This window comes from Strix uralensis, chromosome 1 (assembly GCF_047716275.1).
Source record: "Strix uralensis isolate ZFMK-TIS-50842 chromosome 1, bStrUra1, whole genome shotgun sequence".
NCBI lineage: Eukaryota > Metazoa > Chordata > Aves > Strigiformes > Strigidae > Strix > Strix uralensis.
This window is the reverse complement of record NC_133972.1, coordinates 54,297,103-54,310,654: the sequence shown is the minus strand read 5'-3', so window position 1 is coordinate 54,310,654 and position 13,552 is coordinate 54,297,103.

Sequence of the window (13,552 nt, the reverse complement as noted above, 5' to 3'; positions counted from 1 at the left end):
CTGTCCCCACCCACACATCACAGGCTGGCACCGCAGAGTCCCCAAGAAGAATATATCCATTTCTTATGAGAAGTTCTGTGATTTATCTGATAAGGGAGCAATTATCTGAAGCCAATATCATCATTTGTGGGTAGGAATCCATCCTCCATCATACCAGGGTTGTGACCAAACACAGTACATGTTTTACTTTGGACTAAGCGTTCCCTTTCATCTAGACTGGGACTTCCTTTCACAGCTGTAGCTGGCTTGCACAAAACTACCTTTCATCTGATTTCTTAGTAAGTAAGTTTTTTAATTCACATGGGGTCAGTCTCTGGTGACTAGAATATTTTCTGCAGGAATGTGTCAGAGCAGGTATGTAATACACCTACTACAACATACCTTGATAAAGAATGAACCCTGCAGGAGTATATCACAACAGTGCATCTCAAACACTGCAAATTGCCTGTGAGTGCCCCTCCCTCCTGTATCACCTTAACACTGCACTGCAGGAGTGAGCTGCAGGGAGATCCCAGACATCTGATTTCTCCCATAGTTGTACTCATTCCCTATTTTCTCTTAGAGAATGGTTTTAAAGGTGCTTGCTTCCTCCAGAGGAAAAGGGTAAAGCTCAAATTCCTTAAAAATCTGCTTCTAAACTTTTGAAAGTAGGAATAATTTCTCCTGCTGGGAAAGCCATAGCAGCTTTAGAGCCCATTCAGCTGGGTCTGCTGGGAACACCAGCATGCACTGGACCATGAGCTCATCCATCCTCCTGCAAGCCAAGGTGGATCTTCACCTCCTTCCAGGCTGTAGGTAATCATAGTTCTTTACATCAGTGTCTATAGGTGGGCAGACCTTGCAGGTCCTTGGGGAGAAGGGCAACATTCACTTGCTTTAAATACAGCATGCATTTAAGTGATTTGCAGGACTGAGATGGCTCAGAGTCCTGCAGAACTGAGTCACACCTACATCACCCCACAGTTACACTTTCGGTTCCTTTATTACAATGAAGTAGTAGCTCTTCTTCATCTATTTCAAACCATACAGGACACAATTCTTAAAGAACATAATCCAAATCCCATTGCTTCCAATGCAGATGATTTAGTCTTTATCACAGAACACGACCATACACAGAGCTGGAATATACATGGCTTTGAAGTAATCTTTAATAAATATATTTACTTGCTGCTGCTTAAGAAAAATCCCTACCATCAGATCTTAATCTCTTCCTGCAGAAAACAAAGAACAGATTTTTCAGTGTTTCGCCTGTTTCCTAGCTGTTATTACCAACGCACTGGCATTAGTTTAGAAGACTGTCGTACTAAGCATGACTATCCTTTTTAAAAAATAATTGCTAGGGGCAACTTAAAACAGGCTCAAAGAGGGTAGAGAGGGAGAGGGTGAAAGAAAAGAATTGCTTTTGTTTTGATCCATTGCCCTCACAGTCCCTCAAATCCTCTTTGATTTATCTTCTTAGACTGCTTTCACCATCCTAAACAGCCAGAATCACAACCTAATTTCTTCTGTGTCAGCAGTTATACTAAAACTGAATCATAGCTACCAGTTTTATCTCTATTGCATTTTTTTTTAATATATGCTACAACATACCTATGATGCAACTCTATAGCCTATGGCAGAATAGCTGTCCAAACTGCCCAGCAGATATGAACTCTGATGATACTGGGCTTTCCCCACACATGATTTCCATATGTTGGAACAACAGTTTCAACAACTATCACAGTTTGGAGCCCCTCCTGCATCCAATGTGGGTAGTTTGGAAGGCACTCTAGCTCTTAGAATCTGTATTAATCTGGTGTTAAGTTTGAAATTGTAACATATCTTAGGGGTAAAATATTACAGAAATACTACTATTAGCACCAGACAGGCAAATCATAAACCTAGGAAATTTTGATTAAACATTAAAAAGTAGACTAAAAAGAAAAAGATATGCAAAGGCACAAAGAGGCACCTAAATAACCCTTCTTAGAGCAACACTATGTGAGGACTGAACAGTTATGATTGGCTCTTTGTTCACAGTCTTTAAATTTTTGAGACATCTGATTTTTTTCTTAATCATGTCACTGAAGAACAAATTCAAATGCTGCAAGCTTGTCAGGATGGACACATAACAGGAGACAAATGAGGAGTAAAAGTGCTCCAAGTGTCTTCAGGAAGGATTAGGGCTATCCTGGAACAGCACACACATGGGATTGCTTCATATACGCAGCTGATAATCTTATTCTCAGGAAGCTGCTGAGAGATATTAGCGGACGGGAGTGGAAGTACTTCATACTCAAGTGGCTGAATAACATTTTGCAGCTTGTATTGAGGCACAGCCCAGAGCTGCAATTTATCTGTATCAGGGCTGACAAGCCTTGGGGTTTCTTTTTTACTACTGCATGTTACACTTGTGGCCGAGACGCTGAACAGCATCAGCAAAGCGTTATCTTAAATGCAAAGACTCTTGCAGCTGTTGGAATTACCAGTGTTACAGGGACTTTGTTTTTCATGTCCTGGAGTCAGCAAAGGCAAGACTAAAATGGGAAACCTGAAATGGGTCCCTTGCAGTGAAGATGTGCAGACACTTAATCGCCTGTCCAACTACTCCGTAGACAAAGAGCAGGGATGCTAGCAGAGACACTGCCAGACAGACCCCATTCCCTGCACCTCCTCCTCTTCCTCCAGTGCCATAGATATGAGGGAAGATGACCAAGACAGTGGCTCTACCACTGTTCACATTCCCTATGGGAGAAGGAGTCAGCACAGGTCTGCAGCAGAGCTTGGGAAAGCCCGTGGTGCAACCACAGCATAGGAAGAGCTCTGTCTTACACCACGAGCTTACATTGTGGTGAATAGGAAGGGAATCTGGTGCATCTAAGATCACTTTAAGTAGTTAACATACAAACTGAAAAACGTTTCAGAGTAAGGTAGAGAGCTCTGTAGTCCCATCAGAGGCCCTTCCTCCATTTTGTAGCTCTCCTACCAACCCCCCAGAAGCAAAGAAGCAGTTTATAGGACTGATGAAAATAATTGTCTTCCAGAACTTTTTGAACCACTGTTTGCATGGGTTTTTCTAACTGTGTCCACACCTCAGCTTTTGCTGGCATTGCTATTATGGAAGGGGCTGGGAACAACAACATTTTAAAGAATAAAGGAGGCTTTGGTTGCAAAAGTAATTCCCACAGCTGCCTAGTTGGTACAGCACTGCCCGAGGCTGCCGTTAGGAGAGCATTTTCTGTAACAGTAAAGCTTGTTTAAGAAGCTCTTGCCCCCGGCCTGTTGTTTCTGTCCTTGTGCTATATTTCAACATCTTTTTGCTTGCACCAGTTCCACTGTTAAACCATGCCATAATGCAAATCATGGAAACAATCTGAATTAAGAAACCTTCCAAGAAAAAGTTGTGGGCTTGAGGGGGTTGTTTTTGTCTTTAATGCATCGTTTCCATGTCTGGTTGAGAAAACCCAGCAAATAGTATAATGGCACAATGAAGGAGACTGTGAACTGCAATGCAGGCGGGAAGAATGGTGTCCTGGAGCAGGGATTTTATAAACAGCTTTGCTTTCAGAGAAACTGCATGTGTAACTGCAGTGCGAGATCCCCAAGCACTGCGGGCTGTGCCCTGCCCTGATACAGCCCTTCTGCTCATCCACCCTCCTGTCCTGTCACTTCCCCCACTGTGGGTTTGGGAGGGCATGCTCAGATGCCATGAGCTAGCTGTCTTCCACCAGTTTCTTCATGAGGTTTTAAGATTTTGAGGTTTTGTTTTCATTTTCACTACTCCAGGTGTTCTTATAAAAGGGAAACGGAATTCATGCTTTGGCTTTTGTGATATATTTTTTTTCAAATGCAAGTTCCCCAAGAGAATCTTAACTCTTCCAGGCCCTCAAGCACAGCCTAATACCACTGTAGATGGTATCTATCTAATGGCCTGAAAAGGAACATCAGAAGGGTGCCAGTGAGAGCTTCTCCTCTGTCATGTCAACAAATCACCCAATAAAACCATGCAGGAAGATCTGACAAGGTATTTAAAAAACCCAAAGCAAACACATTTTCAGACCTTCTTTACATGCAGGATAAAGAAGTAACAGAATGCAAAATCAGTGTATCTGTTTCCTCCACAGGTCTTCTTTAAAACTGGTATCTTGTCAGTTAGATTAGTGATGAAAAGGAAATTGAAAGATGATACTGGCTGGATTGCAGGGATGTGATAGTAAGATTCCACTGCTTATTCATGATGGGTTAATTTGAAAGAGAAAAGACATCTCTCTGAATGGCCCTCATGATAGTCTTGTGAGAATAAGCAACAGACAGAGTGGAGCCCATCTGGGATTTTACCATTTAGACTCTCTCAGGGCAAAGACCTCTTACTGCATTAAAATATTAACTTGAAAGACACCGTTTGACTCTTGTAGAAACCATATCGCATGTATTAAGCTGGAATTGCATGTAATGTTATGTCATTTTTATCAGTTACTTCACAATTGTGTATTTTGTTCCTGCATCCAAGGCATTAAAGTTCATTAATTAAATTTCATCTTATCAAGTAGCAGCCAAACAGATGCTTAGTGAAGATGAGGAGAAGAAAACGAAAAGCTTTTTCACTCTAAGGGCTCTGCTCTATGTCATGGGTGCTTACATGGGCTCACAAATCACTGGTGATAAAATGGATGCCTACTGCAAACCAAAGACATCAGCCCAAGAAGAGGGAGCCAAAAAGCTGACTGTGTGTGACAGTAGCTGGAATGAACTTTAAATCATATAAAATCTCCATAATAGAGTCTTAACTTTTATTATTTACTCATACTTGCAGAGTAGTGCTGCTACAGGAACTGTGAAAGAGGACTATCATGCAGCAATACAGTAGCAGGCATGCTGGATATTCAGGCTTAGAATCCATGCACGCATGCATTTTTTTCAATAAGCACAGAGCTGCAGCATTTTCCTACACAAGCAACAGCAATACCCTTCAAAACCAAGCTTGCTTCACTCGTGTTTCATCAACAAATACTGAACATGCTTTTTGTGCTCATAAGAAACCAGATTTTTCTCTGTCTAAAACCCTTTGTAAGAATTTCTGCCCTTGTTTAACTGGCTGCAGTCTGTGCAGAAGGAATCTTGACAGAGCAACCAGAATGCACTAGATATTCCTTGGTATTAATATTTGCAAGAGTGACAGTTAAGTATTTCAGTTAAACTATATAACCCTAAAATGAGATGGCTTTTAACAATTTGAGAGATCAAAAGCACTAGCAACAGAGAAAAACAGGAAATTTTAATTCTAGGAATGAAATTCATATCAAAGGGTGCTGTGCTTCCATTTCTTCATCACAGCCAAAACAAATGCGATAGATCCAGGCCACTCACTGCTCTGGATTTCAAACAGGATTTATTGATTTTAACAAACTTGGGGCATTAATACATGACATAGTCTACCAAAGGTGCACCACAAGACTTTACTTATTCTCTGGTGCTGTCATTCTATGTGCATGAGCATGAATTTTAAAAAAAAAGTTCAATTTTACTTTATTACCAGGACAAGACAAATGTCCATCTTAGTCCAGTTTCAGGTCTCTGACCATGGCAAGAAGCAGATGCTTCTAGAAAGATTACAACAAGGCAAGTATAGACCAGTTCTTCTCCTGGAGAGGAACCATAAGAAACTTCTTAGGCCAGAGGTTAACCTTATTTAAAGACTACTGACAAGTATGAAATGATTAATCTAGGTTGAGGGGAAGGAAAATATCGATTTCTCTGGCTTTTGTAAAAGTATAAAACCCACACACATCTCAGCTTTTTGGTGATTCTCATACAATTAGGAATAAAGGCTGGGGTCTCCACACAGTCTGTATCTCCCGGAGCACACCACAACTAACCCATTGTGCATGTTACTTGGCAAGAAATGCCTCAACATATCCTGGGAGTTTGGAAGGCAGGCTTGCTCATCTTCTGAAATGGTATCAATGTAACTGAGAAATAGCTGAGGTGGTCCAATGCCTTGTGTCTTGGCAAGGCCCAGATACAGCCAGATGGCTGGTGGCACCAGGCTATCTCAGCCAAAATGAGTTGGGGAATCTCCGTTGAACTGCATTTAGTTCTCACATCTGTTGATAATATTAAATAGATATTTTTAGGGAACACTTTATTAAACACCTTTTTCATTTTTGTAAATCTGACAGTATTTTCCTTCACCCATAACACCAATGCCCAGTGGACCCAAAGAAACCAACCAGTGCTGCGTGAGTCTCTGGCCTCACTTCTCCCACAGAGGCAGGAGCCATGCCATAGCAGGTGAGACATGGGCTGGGCATTAGGAGACCAGGATCTTTGGGTAGCTCAGCACTGACTCGTTGTGGCCTTGGGAAGCCACTCATTCTCTCTCTGAATCACTGTTTCCAGCTGGTAAGTGGAGATAATGTTGTTTACCGATCTTCATAAAGTGGTCTGACTGATGAAGGTGGAAAAACACTCATAAACTATCATGATGAAGATGCCAAACCTAGGGAAAATACAGAGATAAACCAGATGTTGATGGTGTGACTGCTCATGGAAAGACTTCTTAGGGTGATGTGATCAGATATGACAGTGGATGAAAAAGAAATAAAACAGAAATAGTAAAATTTTAGGGGTGACAACACCACAAAGCAACAAAATCTAGCCAGTAGGTTTGCCAATGGCTGCAAAATTGACCAGCAAAATGCCCAAGGAAATGTTGAGTAGATGAAGACTTGTTTGCCTTGAGTGCCTACACTTTGTTGATTTTAATTTAGCAGCATTCACAAGAAGCCATTCTTGGTTTATTCTTCCATCAATTTATTTGAACCGGTATGTCTTTAAAGTCAACCAAATGTAATAAAAGGATATTTTCCAGCATATATTGTTGCAACAAAGAAGAGAACAGTGGAACACATTTTTCCCAAACCATTTACTAGTCTCCAGGGAGATATAATTTCCTTTCAAACTGAACTACATTTCAATTCATAGGACATTTTTATTAGCCATTTTGGACTAAGTAATTGACTCTTTTGGAAGCAGTTCCCTCATTGTCGCAGTATCAATTAGTCAACGAAGTATCATAAGGAAATAGAGAAACTGACAAGATACGCATCTGCTCCTGCTTGATACTTTGAATAAAACGCTCCTTCTTTTACTCAGCTGTTTAGCTGATACTCACAACTTCATATCGCCATATCTAAATGAGCAACAATTCATTTCATGTGGAATTGTGGAAAATACCTCTACGTGAAAAAGTCAGCAAGCACATTCCCACCCTCGGTAGGTAGGAACATGTTGTAAAGCAGAAGGAGACTGCTTTATGCTGTGTTAAGTGGACCTCTTCTGAAAGCAGATGCAGAAATTCACACTGGACTTGTGGAAGGGACAAGTGCTTACTTCAACATTAAGCTGCAGCTCAAGGATACTGGTATCTTGCAGGTTTAGGGGACAATATAGTAAATACCTGGTTCCCTATGGTGGCTGATGCCATACTCTGGATCATCACAGCTGCTGCCGATGCAGGGAAAAAGAATAGAAGATGAGGTATGACAGACTGAGATCTTGAGAAGAAAACCAGTGAACAAGCAGAGGGTGGAGCGTGCTTTGTGTAACTGCAAGTGCATGAAACCACTGCTACACACCGGGGACTTGGACAGAGAGTGATCTATGTACACTATGCATTTTGGGTTGGATGTAGTTTCCTTTCATGGTCCGTTTTGAAAGAACTTACTATACTGGACAGTTAAGCAGTATAAGAAAGTTCACATTTAATGATTAGTTGGCCATTGCCTCTTGCTTTTATATCCCTTCTTCTTTTGACAAGGAAAGATCAATAGCACATGCTTGGTGCAAAACTAATGTAATCAATGCCATGTTTTGAAAGATTAAACTGCCACTTTGTCAGGAAGTATCAGAAAAGTCATCTGAAAACCTGAAAATACTCTTGGGCAGTGGAGTGCATAAACTATGTATTACAAAGGCCAGAAAGTAGATGATACACAACCTTCATTATTGCAGACTGGACTGAATCGCCAATATTCATGTGACATGATATGACATATGACTGTTACCAACTGAAATCTGATTAGCAGCTTCAAGTACAGTAGCTTTGTAGAGCTGTATTCGAACAATGAGGAAGAATTAAAGATCCAGGCAAAGTTTCACAAAGCAAATAATTTCTTTTTAATTGAAACCGTAAGGGCATAGTTTTGGATGCAGTGAATGCTCTGGAGCTTTTTGCTTCATTTGAACACAAGTGATTTTAAGCGTATTATTACATGGATATATTGTACTACATCCCTCACTTGAAACAAAAGGCATGGAAAGGCAGCAGAAAAATACATTTCCCTCATCCCTCCCATTCTGAATGTGGCGTACCAGCAAGCTTTTGGTATGGCAACATATATTAATACTACACATCTATATGGGAATCATATACCACATTTTTATGTTGCAGTCTTAGCCAATGTTTCCTTCTTGTAAAACATCCAAGGTTTCTGGTAGAAGCTTTATTACAAAAGATGCATTGTTTCCACTGAGTTATGTACTAAGAACAATCAGGCAAAATTGTGATATTAACCCTAATGGAAACAAGACATCCCTTATTATTTGCTGTTGATGAAACTTTGTGATTTGAAGAGACCCCAAAGAACTATGATTAGGTTCAGAAAGGTAGAGAAAATTATATTAATTTCCTTGTCTTCATTTTGCAAGCTGCCCGGTCTTAAAGAGATCCTTAGTAGAGGCAGAAACTCCAACAGCTGCAAGTCTTTGCCTGTTGGCCCCCAGCACAGGGTAAAGGATAAGAGCTGGGGAGTGGAGCAAGGCAAGTGCTGCAGTGGCACTTTGCCAGCTGGGGACATGGTAGCTGATGGTCTGCAAAGTACACACAGATCACATGAGATTTTTTGTTGTTTCCAGTTGCTAAATGTCATGGAAATAAGCTTAAACTCTTTAAATAGTTTCCGCACATCACTTTACCATTGCTGTGGTTACCTCAGGTATGTTCTGTGATCACAGATTAAATGTTCTGGTCAGTTTTAAGTGGAAGAGCAGACAGCAGGGCTCCATCAAAAAATAAAAGTGGAAGCACTTGCGTGCATGTGTGGCTGAATTGCATGCGTTTTTTCCGCTGAATATATTGGTGTTAAAGGACTTCTCACAGGAGTATGGACAGGAAGGCAACATGAACAGGGAAAATGTGGTCACGCAACTACTACCTCTGCAGAGCTGCCCAGGGGGGGATGCACACTGTGCAAGTGCTGCAGCCGGGGCAGGTCAAAGTGCCACGCATGGAAAGCAGAATCACTTCTCTCCCACACAGTTCATTAAACAGTGAGACTTTTAATGAGATTTCAGGTAATACATATTATTACACTGTTTGCTATCTTAAACCAATACAGGTACATTGCTTGTCCACACAAAGCTGTTAGCGTGAACTCCTTTCTGCTGCCAGAGTCCAAAGCCGGCTGGGGAAAGGTATCTCTCCTTGCTCAGAAAAGGAGAAACTGCCATTTTGTGAGTAATTTGGGATGCAGAACACCATAGAGAAGGTCATGCTCTCCTTCATAAAAACTTAGGTAAACACACGAATATGTAAATAAAGTAGTCACAAAAACTAACACTTTACTCTCTGTGTCCAGATAATCATATCAATTTTAAGGAGACAGTTCCTTTGTATTCAGAGGAAAGGCACGTTAAATAATAATTTGGATTTACCCAGATCATCCTCTATCATACTGTAAGAATCACCGCTGAGATCCAATTCAAGTTTTTCAACAGCTTTCTATGATGCTGTGAAGCTATCAAAAACACAAAATGATTTTTGAGTACAAAGGAAATATTCCTACGCATAAAGTTTAGCAAATATTTAAGCAACATGCTTTGCTAGTGAATTTAGTCTTTTTTTTCTCCATTCTGCTGTATAACTTGCACAACTGCTCCACACCATGTAATGAGTTCTGACAACCCCTCGTCAGTAGCTGTGGCACCTGTGTCACTATATGCAAATCGTATGAATTATCTGAATCTTATTAGGTTATAACTGATTAAACAGAGTAATCATTGCTATAGTATACACACTTATTAATATTTTCTTCTGATGTTGCCTTTCCTGTAGAAAGTTTTTAAAAATAGGATGATTTTAGAATGAAAAATACATATGGTCAATAGCTGAATTGTGTAGTGCAGAGAACTGTTAACTGTGACTTTTGGATAAAATATTTTGAGAACAGATTTTCAGATGCTGCAGTGGCAGAAAAAGATGAGTTCAAGCCTCTAGCTTAACGCAACCCACTCTGTTTCTGAAGACCTTCACACAGTCCCCTCACAACTGACAGGAAAGGCAGTGGTGAGGGAGGCGCCTTCCCACGCCCAGCCTGGTATAGCCCAAATCGTGCTAGGAAGCAGCCTTTGAAGAAATTTCCTTTGCATGGAGCGAGATTATGTTGAAACCTCCCTGCACACAGTGTGACTGTTCACCAAGGACAGAACATAATTGCCAGCAAATCCCATGACTTCTGCCCAAAGACAGTTATTACAAAGCTCAGCCTGATATCCCAGTACAGTTTGTGCAAATAACAAAACGACCATAAACTCAAGGCAGCTCTCAGACAGGGTTCCCAGTATGGCCAAATCGAGATGCTGGTCTTAGGTTTGGGTTGCTAATGTAAGGCAGTAAATAGCACTACATCAATTCTTTTTACTTTTCAGGCTGCAAACCCACTGAAATGCACCTAAAGATGGACATTACCACCTGCTTATTCTAATTTGGCTAATAAGTTGGCTGAGACATCTGTCTGTCTGGGTGGGGTGCTGGCATGTTTCAGCAGGAAAGCCATTTGGGCTCTATCATGGCTTTCTCCTGCCCTCCTCTGCTGTGCACAAACCAGGGCTGTTATGGAGGGAGAAGTGGAGCAGGCAGGACTATGCAGGCAGAGATGAACAATGCCTTAACAAGAACAAAAGCAATTTCAAATCCCTCCAGTTTGTCAGATTACTTAAGACATTTGACTGAATGTCAAAAATGTTTCAATGAATCGTTTCACCACCCAGATCTTATTTCTAGGCCCTCTTTTGAAAAAAAAAAAAAATCCTGAAACTTAGTAATTGACTACTTAATTTCAGGTTTCCTCAAATATGTGTTTTTAGTTCCATTGTGCAAATGTGACCTAAAGCAATACGGCTTTGAACTGGTTAACTCGAATCTAGAGAAATACCTTTCCAAGTGCAGATAGGACATAATTTAAAACCTCACATCCAGCTTCTGGAGTCTTCCTAATGCCCCTGTTTTGCCCTGACGTTTTCACAGATGACTGCAGGCATGTCTCCCACACCTATTTGGTTCATGCCCAGCAGCCTCACAGAACCAATCACCTTTCTTCCACATGGATTTGGTCTGCAGGGCGCTGACTTAAATAAAGTGTGTGATGCCATGTGTGCCATAAAGAAGCATGACAATGTGATTCACATGCTGCCTACAGATTTTCCACAATGTCTTTGTATTGTGAGGCTTGCACTCCTTCATATCATTTGGAAGAACCCTTGGAATAATGATTTGGCGTGTGTAACTGGTTTTTCCATTTCTGTCACTAAGCCTGCTTTCAGGGCCATGCTGAAATTGCAACAAAGGACTTTCCCACATCGCAAATCACTGTAGTACTTGGTATGCACTATATCAATAAAAAGATTAGCTTACTTATAGGAAAAGGATGACAAAGTCCACAATTGTCCAAGTCATGAGAAAAATGAGGTTCTGTTTCAACTAAACCAGCTAGCAACAATGTCACATTTTAACCCTCAGCTCCTCAGGTACAGTACAAGGCTCACAAGTGGATTTTATCTTATGTGCAGCATTAAATTAGTGCCATTAGCCTTGTAGGTCAGCCCTTTGAAGTCAAGCAGGCATTTTGCTATTGATTTCCATGGAGCCAGGATTTCATATTTTCACTGACTATTTATTTCAAAGCATCAGGAAAATTTTCTGCTTAGAAGCCCAGAAAAGAAATGTGAAGCAGAAGAATGTGGGAAGAGGGATTTCTCCCTTGGTGTGAATGCAGCATCTTCTGGTACCATCCCAACCAACAACAATCTATGCAGACTCTGAGACAGCCCTACAGGGACCAGCAGAAGTATTTAAAGTATTTACAGAAATCAATTCTAATGGCTTTCCAGGAGTGAAGAGAGAAAGTGACAGGCAGAGAAATTACTCAAGTGAAGTTGAAGCAAACAGAAATGGTGCTGGGGAGGGCAGAAGAGGCTAGACTTAACCCTGGAATCATGCTGCATTGAAAAGATGGAGCAACTCCCATAAAGATCCATATTCAAATCCAGCTTTTTAAGGTTCATCAGAACAAAACCTGACTGAGTCAGGTAGAGGAATTTGAGAGAGAGGTAATCCATATTCTGTTGCCATTCACTGGAAAAGGAAAAGCACCAGGCTCCATGATTTTTAAGGAGCACCAAGAGTTGATAGCAAATTTCCAAAAGGCCTGGCTTCTGCCATGAGGAAATCATATTCTGTAAAAAGAGAAATAGCTAGAAATGAAAAATAGTACCAAAACTGGGGAAAAGATACCTGGCCAGGGACTGGTGACAGTGAAGTGCACACTAAGGAGCTACCAGTGCAGGGTTTTCTTGGACTGCAGAATGGGAGAACCACAGCAAACCACAGTGCTGTGGACATGATTACCAACACATAAGAATGGGCCCTGTACTGAAATGATGCGTGGCAAGCACAGGACAAAAGGATGGTTCTTTCAGGGGAGAGTTTCCAATCTAATTTTACCTGTGGGTATCACTTAATCCAATCACATAAACCAAAAAGGGACTCTACTCAAAATGCTGAGGGGTTGGACTAGATGACATTTAAAGGTCCCTTCCAACCCAAGCTAGTCTATGATTCTATGATTCTGTGATGATACTGGAGCCCTCATGCCACTCCTACATGAGTCCTATCCAAGCACATTAAACAGCAGTTCCAACCAACTCAAAGTTACACAAATTCTCATTTCTGAATATAATAAGGGAAAGACCTGTTTCTAGTGAGCATGTAAGAAAGCCTTACAGGATGTTCAAGAGGGTTTGCATACGGTCTTCTATTCCTTCTAAAGGAAAACAATTTTACAGCCCCTTTTCTTTGGTATTTCCATAGCCCCTGGGCTCATTTTTAATTTGTAACTGAGGACTTGAATTTTCTGGGAAGGGTCAAAATAGAAATTCTTATTTCTCTGCGCATTTCCTTCCAGGCAGCCTACACAAACCCAAGTGCTATTCATTGTTTTAATGAGAAGAAAAAGGAACAGCGTTTCAGCTGCCTGTGGGGGATCCTCACTGTGTAGCACAACACACTACACAGCATCAGGCCCTCAGGTTCCTTGTTTTTTGTTTAGAAATGTGAATATGATTTTTTTTTAAGTAGTGACCCACTGCAGGCACAGTGATTAGAGGAAGCCCAAGGCACTCAGAATGATCATGCATGTTGAAAGGGAATCTGGGGTTGTCCCTTTCTTGGCCGCTCAATGCAATTCGGGATCTGATTTCCTGAAGTTCCCAAACTCTCAGTCATGAACCAAGTCAA